Source organism: Hyaena hyaena, unplaced genomic scaffold, assembly GCF_003009895.1.
Source record: "Hyaena hyaena isolate Hyena2069 unplaced genomic scaffold, ASM300989v1 scaffold_581, whole genome shotgun sequence".
Classification (NCBI taxonomy): domain Eukaryota; kingdom Metazoa; phylum Chordata; class Mammalia; order Carnivora; family Hyaenidae; genus Hyaena; species Hyaena hyaena.
In genome coordinates, this window is record NW_024081215.1 from 560,546 (window position 1) to 574,203 (window position 13,658).

At 34.1% G+C, this 13,658-nt stretch overlaps 1 pseudogene; it reads right to left on the minus strand.

Moving 5' to 3' along the window:
- Positions 1-2,256: 2,256 nt before the first annotated feature.
- On the minus strand, positions 2,257-3,400 carry LOC120248345 (annotated as a pseudogene).
- Between the last annotated feature and the right edge of the window lie 10,258 nt (positions 3,401-13,658).

The window sequence follows — 13,658 nt, forward strand, 5'->3', positions numbered from 1 at the left end:
AAGATGAGTCCCCAACACCAGTCTATTCTAATCTCCTTCTCCTATTTACCCCAATTCTCTTTCCAGTCATTCTGACCTTTTTGTCTCTCTGTAAACATATAAGACATTTACTTGACCTGTTCCTCCACCTAGGATTCTTTTTCTAGATAATACCCTCAAGCACTTACTTTTGCTGAAGCCTCACCTTCTCAGTAAGGCCTCCCCTGAAACACTATTATCCTGTGTAACACTGCAACCTAGCCCCACCTCCTGCACCACATTTATTTCCTGTTGTACTCTTTACTTTTTTTTTACATAAACATCTCCACATATACTATGTGCTTTACATATTTATTTTATTATTTATTAAATCTTTCTCCCAACTGAAAGTTAACACTAGGGTGGCAGTTTTGTATATTTTGTTCCATGACATATCCTAAGCACACAGAATAGTTCTGGGCAAGTAGTAGGCAAGCAATATAGGGGAGAAGTTAGCCTGGGATAGAGGCAGAGGTCATGATACTAGTACTTATATAGATGATATCTCTGGAGTATAGGAGCAAAACAAATGGTAGTTATTTTAAAATTATATTTTTTCCCATTTTGTACCACTTGAGTGCTTTGTTGTTAAATATGTTTATAACCTCAACCAATATACACTGTTACTTACTTTTCTGAAAATTAGATCAAATTATTTAATCAATGCCTAGTACTACAAGTCATTTAATATGTGACAGTTTTGTGTACATGAAATTGCCAATGTGTTTGCTATAATTAAATCTATATATTTTTATGCCATAGAATGCATCATTCAAGCTTATAAACTCTCCCTGCTGACTATTATGTGTTTGATGGAAACTTGTGGTTGATTATTATCATTATTGTTGGAAACTACAAGCATAATCAAAAGTGAGGGCTGTCATATATTTGTAGATTGGTCTGTGGTATCCATTCAACTTTCTTATAGTCTACTTACCTGTGATACATAGGTTGGAAAGTTAAACCCCATTGACCTAATTATGTGGTATGTAGAGTTTTTGTTGGATATTAGGGACTGTCAATTGGGTGTGTTTAATGAGATTTGATGGTAGAAGGTAAGAGAGAGTACCGTGCTACATTTAATATCAATGCTGAGGATATTAGGTTCTCTACTGAAGTGTTCAGATGTCCATTCACTGTCTTCATGGATGACAGCTGTTATATTTCAGTGGTTTCAAGATTTTTGGTTCACAACTAGAGTGGTATGCTCTTGAATTCAACAACGTTTCCTACTTCCTACCATTCCTGGTTAGTGCAGATATGTAAGCTCCCATGTTGCTCTAGTCTGTATGTAGTATTGTTTAGCAGGTGTTCTTTTTTTAATAGCTTATTTTCAAGTTGGTTTCCATATAACACCCAGTGTTCATCCCCGCAAGTGCCTTCCTCCATGCCCATCACCCCCTTCCCCGCCCCCCCATCAGTCCTCAAATTATTCTCAGCATTCAAGAGTCTCTCATTGTTTGCCTCCCTTCCTCTCCCCAAAGATTTGTTTAGGTGTTCTTGAGGACAAGCCTAGACTCTGCCTCTCTAGCTATTTCAAAGGTTTTTCAGTTACCTAATTACTTGCAACAACAAAAAAAAAATATGTTATGTTTAAAATGATTGGAGAAATTTCTGCTTCCTTCCTCTTATCTGGGATTTATTATCACATACTGTTAAGAATTCTCGAGTGATACCTCTAACTGTATTATTCATCTATTGTGCCCTTGGTCCAAATGCAAGTTTCCCCTACATTAAAATGAAATCATTTCACTCGTATCCCTATAAATTCTTGATCGTTATGAATAAAAGTGGGTGCATAGTAAGCACCACTTATTTCAATGAATGTATTTCCATATTCTTTCTATAATTTTATTTAGAGAATAAATATTTATTAGATAACTTCTATATTCTAGATACTATTCCATGTACAGAAGTACATGGATTTTTATTTTTCATCCTTTTTTTAAACTATGTTATCTATTATTATTTTGCAATATATTTTAAAAAATGCAGTGACTATTTCCTTAAGTGCTCTAAGACCCTCATAAACAAAGCAACTCAACCTGTAGCATTTGTCCTTTTTACCACTGACTGAGGTAAAATGTTCAGTAAAGTGTAAAATGCAGCATATGCAATCACACAATCTAAAAACTTTTCAGGATAACGTGATGCAAATTGCACTTGACAGTTCGCCACAACAATGGAAACCTGGACCCTTGTTGGCTCACGCAGTCTTTGAGACCCAAAGTGAAGTCATCAGGAAAATGACCTGTATACAAGGTTTGCAGCTGTGCTCAGTCAGCTGGCTCTGTCCTCCAAGAGTGAGCCCACCTGGGACATTGTTTTGTCCTGCTCCTTTGTGGGACTCTCATCCTCAGGCAGGTAGGCAGGCAGTGCTGTGTTCTGTTTCAGTTCCACAGGCTTATTTTGAACTGGGACCAGCATCTCTTTTTCAATTACACTTTTCACCCAACTTGCTGAGTCTTCATATCCTTGGTTGATGCTATTGCTGACGCCAAAGCCTCTGCCTTCAAATCTGAATGGATCTGCAACACACATCTTTGAACAGCCATTTGGAAAGTAAACCATAACAACACCTTTAATTTGTAACAAAGTCTCTTCACAGAGACTTCTCCAAGACTTATTTTCAAGGCCATCTAGGTGCAAAACCGCTGCTCTGGAACATTTGCTTCTTGTTCCCAGAAAACAAACAAACAAACAAACAAACAAAACCCTGCACTTTTCTTCTACATGAATTCATTTATTTGAAACTACCATCATCTGCCATCTGAGAAAACTGAATGAAGAATGTCAGAAATTTCAGAAGCCAAAGTTTTGTTTCTCCTGGAGTTGTACTCTTCTGTATAATATTTTGCAAGCTTAACCTCATCCTCAGTTCTCCGTTCATCTTTACTCTGTTAGCATGGCATTCTGCCAAACACTGAGGAGCAAATGAAGCCAAATGGACAACAAAGTGTTGGGAGGGCCCATAAGTAAAATAAGGTCAGGCATAGATAATGGTTCTTCTACTTAATGGATCTTCTGCTAGATCCCATAACTGGTTCACTAAACTCAGAAAGCATAAGGTTCTTTATTCTTGGTAGAGGAGAAAGAATTAATCCTATATGCCTTACACAAACAAAATCTTAAATTCGCACCAGAGCTTCAGGAGTCCAGAGCCTCCTGCACTATTGAGGTTACACCAACACATGAGATAGACTCAGGAGGCACAGAGAGGGTCCCTCTCTTTGGAGCCACAATCTCAGCAATGACAAATGACCAGGCTAACTCTGGTAACCAAAGAGCGAGGAAGCTGGTGAGGGAAGATTCTACAAACTCACCTGCTCGTGACCCTGTAACCTCCATCAGTTCTGGATTTTTCCTTTTGGGGCATATACATTAGTGGAAGTTTTCAAGTAGCAAGGCATAGCATAAAACTGACTTTGTTTGTTCCTGTTGACACAGGTTGCCTTAATTTTACTCTGAAACAAATTTTACTTACTTCCTTCCTTCCTTCCTTCCTTCCTTCCTTCCTTCCTTTCTTTCTTTCTTTCTTTCTTTCTTTCTTTCTTTCTTTCTTTCTTGTAGATAGACACATCTCTTTCTCTAAGTTGTTTTTATGACATTCTTTTCAAAATGGTGATGAATGTGGTATATTCCAATTTTCTGGGGCACCTGGGTGGCTCAGTCGGTTAAGGGTCCAACTTTGGCTCAGGTCATGATCTCACAGTTTGCAGGTTCAAGCCCCACTTCAGGCTCTGTGCTGACAGCTAGCTCAGAGCCTGGAGCCTGTTTCAGATCCTGTGTCTCCCTCTCTCTCTGACCCTCCCCTGCTCGCACTGTCTCTCTCTCTCTCACTCAGAAATAAATTAAAAAAAATAAAAACAATTTTTTAAAAAAATTCCAATTTTTTTATCATTCCCCCAAATCATGTAAGATCATGTCAATATGCAAATATCTAACTGGTTTTTCTCTCTGTTTTAAGTATCTATGGATTTGTAACTAAGTAAGCATTGATGTTTTAATACTAGAATCAAATTCAAAGAGCAAAAATTACTGTTTCTTATATTAAATGTTCTATTATAAATTATATTCCATTATATTAAATAAAGTAACATATATTAAAGAATTCCATTGAAAATGGGACAATTTAGTCTAAAGATGTAGTCAAAAACTAGTTTGTCTGATCACCAGCATTCTGCCACTGTATTTCTTCTTTACATTTATCTATCTATTATCTATCTATATATCTATCTATCTACCTATCTATCTATGAGATATCAAGGTTGAAGATATCTTAATACTTTCATTATGAATCATCATTATGATTCTAAAAAAAAATCTCCCTGCTGTTTGCAGACCATTGAATGTATCCTTGATGACCTAAGGAGATACATAATTTAATATTTTTGAGGAACACAGGGAATGCTCAGCATACTTCTAATACTATTAAAATTTAGAATTATTCTTATATAACTTGTCTTCATGGTCATGACATCTTGACACTATGATCTTCTTCAGGCTTTGGAATAACAAAGATACCAAACTATTAACTTTTGAGTTTTGAACTCTCCTTCATCTATCATTGAGAGAATCAAGAGAATCACTGGTTTCTCTGACCCATGGTGTCAACCATTAATTTCTATACCTATCATGTTGTAGAAGATCTTTTCAAGAAAAGTCCAGTATGATGAACTTGGTGATTCTAACATCAAAACTCACTTGAAGGTGTGTTGTTGGTTTTGTTTATATATGATGTGCATATATATATATATATACACACAAACACAAATATTTAGATAGGTATTTATATAGATAGATGATAGATAATGATAGATAAATAGATAGGTAGACAATAGATGATAGATAGATAGATAGATAGATAGATAGATAGATAGATGATAGATAGATACACATATCCCAGATACCTTAGCACAAATACGGCCTTTCACATTCTTTCAATTGGTGACATCACCAAAGTTCCCCTAAGATAAATATATTTTTACTTTTCTTTCATGATTTCAGATATTTCTGCTGATTTCTAGAGTACTAGGAAAAAACTCTAATTGCTTCAAACATATCTGAGTGTTAGCAGGACCACCAATGACCTCAGAGATTAGGGAACAATTAATACTTTTACATTGACACCAACTGTTTCTACTGTTACTATTAATGTCACCACCACTACACCTTTCAATTCCTACTGTCTTTTTACACATTGCCTCAAGCCTTTGGGGAATTATTACTGTCAGTAATATGTCTTTTTTTTTTCTTTTTTCATTCCAGTTCCAATGTTTCACAGATAAGTGCAAATTTCTGCAATTTCCACTTCCTCCTCCAAGTCTTTCCTTCCTCACCCCTGCATGGCTCCTTTTTTTTAATCCTCTGACTCCTCTCATGTAGCTAAAAAGGACCCTGTGTTTGTACTGATAAATTTAAAAAGACTCACACCCTTAAGGAACTCATCGCCTACCAGAGAAAACCCAGTGATAAACAAGCAAACGTAATATGTGTTGTCCACTGATTTCACTCAAAGGGGAAGTTGTCACCTATCCAGGAAACCTGATTGTTTCCAAGGGCAAGAATGTGACAACTTGTTTTCTCTGGGCTCTCTGCCTTGATGTCATGCCTGACATTTTCAGCATCCTGGGAAATGGAAGAAGTATACAGATATTGTCCATTAAAGAGAACGGAAAAACCTAACAGAGTCATATCTGAAAAAAGTGGATCCAAGCAAACCACAACAGAGAATCACCTAGTAATTGTTCAAACTAAAAGCAAATAGTAGTAGAGTGCCAATCATACACCACCCAAAGGTCTAACTGTACTAACCTCTATGTGTGTATTAACTGAATTATTAATGAAAATGATTTACATATGAGGGAATGGAGGCCCTAAGAAGATAAACATGTCCAAGATTAGATAGCTAGTAAGTGGCAGAAATGTGACCTGAACCCAGAATGTCTGGCTACAGATATAATACTCTTAAACCCCATAGAATATAATTTCCTCACACAATCTGGAAAGTTTTCTGCAATGTCGTAAAATCTAATTGTGCCACACACGTACACATAACACACATATGTTCACACACATATGTATGTAATATTCATACAAGATTTAATAGTTCACAGAGTATTCTCTTTAATGTAAGTCTCAATCACATCCACAACTTCTGATATTAAATAGTATCACCATACATAAATATCCTAAAGCTTCTGAGTATGAAGAGAGTTATTCAAATTTATATTGATGATAAGATTTGTCTCTAAGTCTTCCATCTGCATGGCCAGACTTGCAGACATTCCCTATCACTATATCAATATTCTTTTGAAAACCTGATATAAAACCCAAATAAGAAAATAATAGGTAGATACAGCTGAGACTGATCTCTTTTATGGATGGTTTTTATGTGTTGTGATTGAAGACATTTGTTAGTTCTTCTCCGTTTCATCTAAGCAGTGGAAATGGCTTATAGTAACTTATCTTAATTGAAACCAATTAGATTTTCAAAGATATTGTGGTTGAAATTATAACCACACTGTGATCCACAAATTGAAAAACCAAGTTCACTTGTATCTATTATAGCATGGAATTAGAAGGCTTATAATACATAAAGGCTTGATTGATCTAGCATCTTCCCAAAGAATTCATATTGAAGCGAGTTTGATTTTTTCCTTTTTATAAAATGTTTCTATTTAAAAGATACTTTAGTAAGCAGTATTTCTGCACTATTTATAATTCTTTCTTTGTGGTAATAAAAACAGAAATAACATGGTAAATGTATGGCTTCCTTGAAAGGAAAACATAGGGTTTCAGCTTCAGGAATTACAGGTTCCAGGAATTTAAATATGTCTTCAGGAACCTGCATTTTCTCAAATATTAGTCTTTACCTTTCACAATAGTGCTTTCACCCTCAAGAAGGCCTCTTCTATTCCAAGTTGGCAAGATGATCTACAAATCTATGTCCTGTTCACTTTATAATTCCACATGGAAACAAGGTTTCTCTTTCCCCAAATTGCAGAAAATATTTTGAAATGGAATCTTGCTGGGCCACCTTCCTACCCTTGAACCATGAGGGTGAGATAGGATATGGTGGCTCTGGAAGGGAAAATGGGAACTTTTTCAATAAAAAAACATAGTGCATGTATGCTGAGAAGACAAACACATGCCCAGTATTGTGGTTAGCAAAAAGTAATGGATGTCTACTATAATGGAGAGTCAATATATAATGAATGATGGAAATGGTACTTTATAGGTGAATTCATCTGCTTCGAAGAAGAAAACCAATGTAAGGTAGAAAGGCAAGTGTTATTTGATAATACAATTCGTTCATGACAGGATCTTTTATAATTAAAAAGTTATATACATAATTTTTAACTCAGATTATGCATGTAGATAAGTGATAGTAATATATCTGAGTTGATAGGAAGCAAATGTGTCTTTTAGAAAAATTCTTGAATACAGTATTCCCCCCATTTGATTCTTTCTTTGTGGTAATAAAAACACATTTTTAAATATATTTCTACATTTAAGTTATTTGCTGTCAACCATGCCCTGTCCAGAAGCAGATGATCCATCTACTGACAATTTGGTCAGGTCAAGAGTAGCCTGATGCTACATCACAAGGTCTGTGTCATTCACCTCCCTACATTCATTATGTAAGCATTTTATCATTTCACATCATCACAAGAGGAAAGGTGAGCACAGTACAAGATATTCTGAGAGAAAACCACATTCACATGACTTTTGTTGCAATATATTGTCATAATAGTTCTATTATTATTTGTTATTCTTGTTCATCTTTCACTGTGTTAATTTATAACTTTGATTTTATCACAGAGAGGAGTGTAGGAAAAACATAGTGTACTTATGGTGCAATTATATGTTTGGTTCAGGTATCCCCTGGGAGTCTTGGAACATATTGCTCCTGGATAAAGGGGAACTACTGTACTTTTAAATTTTTCTTCAAAACTGAAGTGTAATATTTCATACAGATTATAATTTAGTATAATTTTCCTTTTTACTAAGAAGTCATAAAACCAGTATTAGTGATTATCCCTTGTGCTTTATATAGCATTTAATAAGTAAAATTCACTTATATTGTTACTTTCTTTATTTTGTGTAAACAATGTATTTAGTAAAGCAATTACAAGATGTCATAGCCCAGTAATGAACTTCTAACAAATTAGTAATTTATTTTATTTTTACATGGTTATAAAACATATACCAATATTATAATTGGCCTATTATTTCTTTGATTGATAATATACAATTCTAACATTTCTAATAAATTAAGATATCCTTGAAGAGAGAACATCAGAATTACTTAATATATCATATCATAATATACAGTTGTAAGAGTAATTGCATTTTTAAGTTTATTTGTTTATTTTGAGAGAGAGAGAGAGAGAGAGAGAGAATGCAGGGGAGGGGTGGAGAGAAAGAGACAGAATCTGAGGTAGGGTCTGTGCTGTCAGAGCACAGCCAGACACGGGGCTGTATCTCACAAAGTGTGAGTTTATAACCTGAGCTGAAATCAAGAGTTGGATAGTTAACTGACTAAGCCACCCAGGTGCCCCAGGAGTAACTACATTCTATTACACAACTTGAAATTTCAACAAATCACAGTTTTCAGCACTTTATCTCCAGAGTAAATCAAATTTAACCTGTGGCAAGTGTAGAATCTTTTTGGCTTAAAGGTTCCTTATGAGCTTAAATTTCACATCTCAGTCTTTAAATGAATATACTGTCCCTATCTTTTACAAATGAAAATTGCAGCGTGAGATAAACATAGTGCAGTCAGAACAAACACTTCAACTGTGTGTGTGTGTCTGTGTGTGTGTGTGTGTGTGTGTGTGTGTAGTTATCTGATTATTCCCTGTTGTAATGTAGAGTTCCTTCTCTGAATATATTAACCATTCCACAATTAGAGAAAATCAGACAGATACGATAGTTTAAAAATGTAACCATTAAGCTCTATAGGATTATTTTTTCCAAAAAATATTGTTTCCTTCATGTGAAGCTAAGAAATGACACATAATTCCAAATTTTAGAATCTTGGTTTAAATATGAAACATACTGCATAAAATCAATATAAAAAAATCATTCAATGCAATGAATATCCATACATCTTATTTTGAGATTTGCTGATAGTTTGGAACTGTTGTACAACAAGAACAATATTTGAATTTTATTTACTGATATGTGATATAGTTATAATTTTTTACTAATATCTTAGATAACTTTGATCAAATGGCCAAACCCAACTGAAACTCATTACCTTCTCATGTATAAAGAGAATACTATCTTACAAGCATCCCGAAATGACTGCATGATGCAATGAGTGTAAAATGCATTGTAACATTTAAAATGCTATATACAATTTTGAGTTGTTAAATTTACCCAACTTTTTATATAAATATTATGATTTGAATTTAAAAAGAATTTGGAATTTAAGAGGAAACAAAATCTAAAATCACATGTAAGGTATTAAAAGTTTTATGATCAGCTGACATAAGGTATTAATGTGAAAAATTTTATAAAAATTTCTTGGAACATACAAGATATCACTCTACCTCAGGGCCTTTGCATGGGCAGCTTCCTATGCTTGAAGGGCCCTCTTCCTTATCTACATGGCTTGCTCCTCATTCCCTTGTCTTTGACCAAATGTTTCTTCCTCAATGACTTTTTGCTGAACTATCCTTAAAACAGTAGTCTTTCTTCTCACTCTCCTTCATTTTCTTTTCTTTCCTCCTATATCAGTTAACATTTATGACCATCTGGCATACTATATAGGTATTTATTTGCTTATCTTTTGTATCCATTGTCATGGGAATATAAGCTCAAAGAGAAGAATTTTTAATTTTTTTATACATTACCCTATCATGACAATTTTCTGGAGTATATTAGGGATCCTATCTATTTTTTATCTATCTATCTATCTATCTATCTATCTATCTATCTATCTATCATCTATCTATCTATCTATCTATCTATCTATCTATATTTATCTTTCTATCCATCATTATTTGTTGAGTAAAGTGCATGTATATTTTACTGTAAGTTAACCATACAAGTTGTGCCTGGATCAGCACATGGATGATGTGTTACATCATTTTCGTGGTTAATATGTCTGAAGGCATATTTGCACCAAATGACACAATTGTATTTTCCTTGCCATATTTATACTACTGGAAAGGATAAAAATAATAATGGGTGATACATATAGCACCTTACATGTGCCAGGCACTTTTTAAACACTCTACTTACAGTAACTCATTTATATCTTACAACAATCCTTTGAAATAGCTATTTTTATATTATCTGCATTTTATTGGCTATTAAAAATAAGGCACAGATAACTCATGGTCAAACTGCACAGTTGAATATTTCTTTGAATGATATTTTCGTCTAGTTTTGGTGGAATCTTTTATTGTTAATATAATGTTGCAGTTTTGCAATGTCTAACATAAACACATTTTGAACATATTGTTATTAACTGTAAATACTCCTCAATGCTTTCTTGTGTTTCATAACTTACTTGGAATTTTTGTATGTAATACTGCCACTGATTAGAACAATTTTGCCATTTAGATTACCAAACAAAGCACTACCGTATACTTGAAAATATTTGTATTATAGCTATGAAAATGACTTTCAGATAAATTTTGAACAAAGAGTTATGCTAAATAAGTGAGAATAGGAAAATTAGTCAGCATTCATTCTAAAGAAATAACACAAATTTTATTAAGCATTTTCAGCTAGATTGAAAGTGCTTCTTATGAGAAAATTAATCTTATTCATAGCATACATTAAAAAATGTAAGCATAAGACTTGAAATACATGGAGAGTTATTGATGTGCTGTATGCTTCATAAAGTTTATTCCTCATATCTGTTCTGTTATTAATATAAAAGAATTATATATTAAAATAAAGAAAGGGTTTTTAAATCATTTAAAATCCATTAGAATTTGAGATATTCTTATAATTAATTTTCCACTGAGATGAGAATTCAGAACTTTGAAACAACTTGCAGATGGGCATTGTCATAGTGAAGAGAACCTTTGTCATCTTCCAAGAATCATTTTACTCCATAGTAAAAATTCAAGGAAGATTTATGTCTCACAATCAAGGTTGGTGGGCTGGTTCTTGGAAGGAAGATTGGGTGGCTTTCAATGCAATATAATTTTAATGATATTTATTGAACATAAAATGTCTTTCCCTTTAACTTCTTTTTAAATGCAAATACGCTTTGGAAAGAAGGTGTGTGTCAACTCAGTTTTTTAAACCTTGGTTCCTTTCCTGATTCTTGAAAGACATAGAGCTAGGAAATGAATTTGGTGCTAATAATTAATAATTGGGAAAAAGTTTTTCATCATGGCACATCATGATGAACGTTGTCACTAGCATAACTTTTACGTTAAAACAATTTATTAGTTGTTTATTATTGTGAAACATATTACCCCTAAAATTACAGATATAAAACAATACACATTTATAACTTCAGAGTTTCTGTTACCCAAGAATCTGTGATCTGCAGTCATCACAAGGCTAGATTGGATCCTCTTTCTAGCTTAATCACCTGATGATTGGCAGAGTTGAGCTCCTCCCATGTTTTCAAACGAAGAGGCCAGTCTCTCACAATCTGTTGTCTTGAAACATTCCTCAGTTCCCTGTGACATGGACCATTCTGTAGAGCAATTTACAACATGGCTCCTTGCTTCCTCAGAGTATGCAAGAGGACAAGACAGATTTCCACCAGAAAGAGAAGGCTAGCAAGCAGAAGTCACAGAGCTTTGTAATGTAATTATGGAAGTGATATCCTGTCATACTTGGAATATTTTATTCATTAGAAGCGAGTCACTAGGTCCAGTACACACTAACAAAGTTAATAATCATTTTTTACCTTATAAAATAAAATTATGTATTCATTTAAAAACATATGACAGAACTTCAGTTTTCTGGTAAATCACAGAATATCAATTTAATTTCCTACAATCAACTGGAGTGTTTCCTTTCCAATTTAAATATGTTCTTATGTCCAAAATGGAAAAAAAATAAAAAACACATCTTATGATTTCAAGCTATCAATAGAGAGACCATTCTTGACAGGGCATTTTACACTCAGGAGGTCGGTTTTCTCACTACCAAGTTGCCACTAACAAATAGACACTCCCCCACCACGCCATTGAATCACCCTTTCAATTGTTTTCCATGCAAACAAATCCAAAGGACATTGGTCAGCCTTTGTTACCTGACCTACTGTCATCATTTTACATGGTTATTCCTCCCTCTCTTGAAACGGAACTTTCTTCATCCATACAGGTACGTTCAATGCTGTGCAGCCTACACAGTCACAATAGGGTCGCAAGGAATCCACTGAGACAGGCACATCTCTGTTTTCTTCCGTGTTAATTTGAGAATCTAAGTACTGTGGCTACAGAGAGATGGGTCTTTGCATCAGGGACACATTTCTGAGAGAGAATTTCTTTTCCTCAAAGAAAAATCAATAGTGATGAAAGCTCTCCCAAGAAGGAAAAGACCCTTGGGGGCAGAGAGATCCATCTGGCTCCAAAGCTGCCTTCCTAGAAACAGAATTAGCACACATGGCTCCCTGCTGCCATTTTCTCTTTCCCCAAGGGAACTGAATGACTTGAAGAGTAGAACATCTTAGGAGCAATTTATATAATCAAGAGTGATGAGAATTAATTCTTAGCACCCATATATAAAGGTGCCTATCACAGTCTTACATGTTTTCTGTCCCAATTTATGGCTTGTGAGAAATCCTTCAGACACAATAAATGTATTGTTTTTGATAAAAATAACACGTTGCCAGAAATGACTTTATTGCCAAATGTTGCTTTTAATATTACTGCCAAGCACACTAGTTATAAAATTACACATATTCTACTAACTGCTATTTTGGGACCATGTTATTTGAAACAGGTGATTACTGGAGGTGTTGCAATTTTTCTAGCATATTGCTTATTCAATATTTGATAAGTGTTGCTAGCAAACTATTTGGAATGGAAACATTGAAGACAGGTATGAGATATTTGGCCAAGATTTTGTGATTACATGTGAAATATTTTGACAGGAGCTATGTATAGAGAAAAAATTTTAGAGACAAAAAACAGGATTTTCTAGTAGGTAGCTAATGCGATGTATTTCTATAAACAACTAGATCTCTATTAACATCAAAGACATCATTTTGGGTACTAAAGTAGGAATTTCAAAATAATGTAGACATGGCTTTTGAATTATTTCACAAGAAAAAGATTTTACTCATACATATTAATATTTCTGATAACATATAACACATTACCCTTGTATCATAGTTTGTTTTTTACTTATTTTTATTTTTACTAGTTTTACTACATGTTTTTTCCTCTGCTATAGCAAGGGCCCAGGATGTGTTGATTCTGTTATTTGTTCTTTCATGAATTCTCTGGTCTTTAGTTTCCTGGACTCTAAATGTAGATATTGGACTCAATGTTGTATAACATCTCATCTAGATGTATCCTATGAGTTAATGAGCATCAGTTCCTTCAGAGAAATATTTGTACCGCTCTTTTACTTATTTTCTATGGCCTTTAGTATGTGATAGGTGCTTCATAAATATATGGAAAATGACAAATTAATGCATATTAATATTA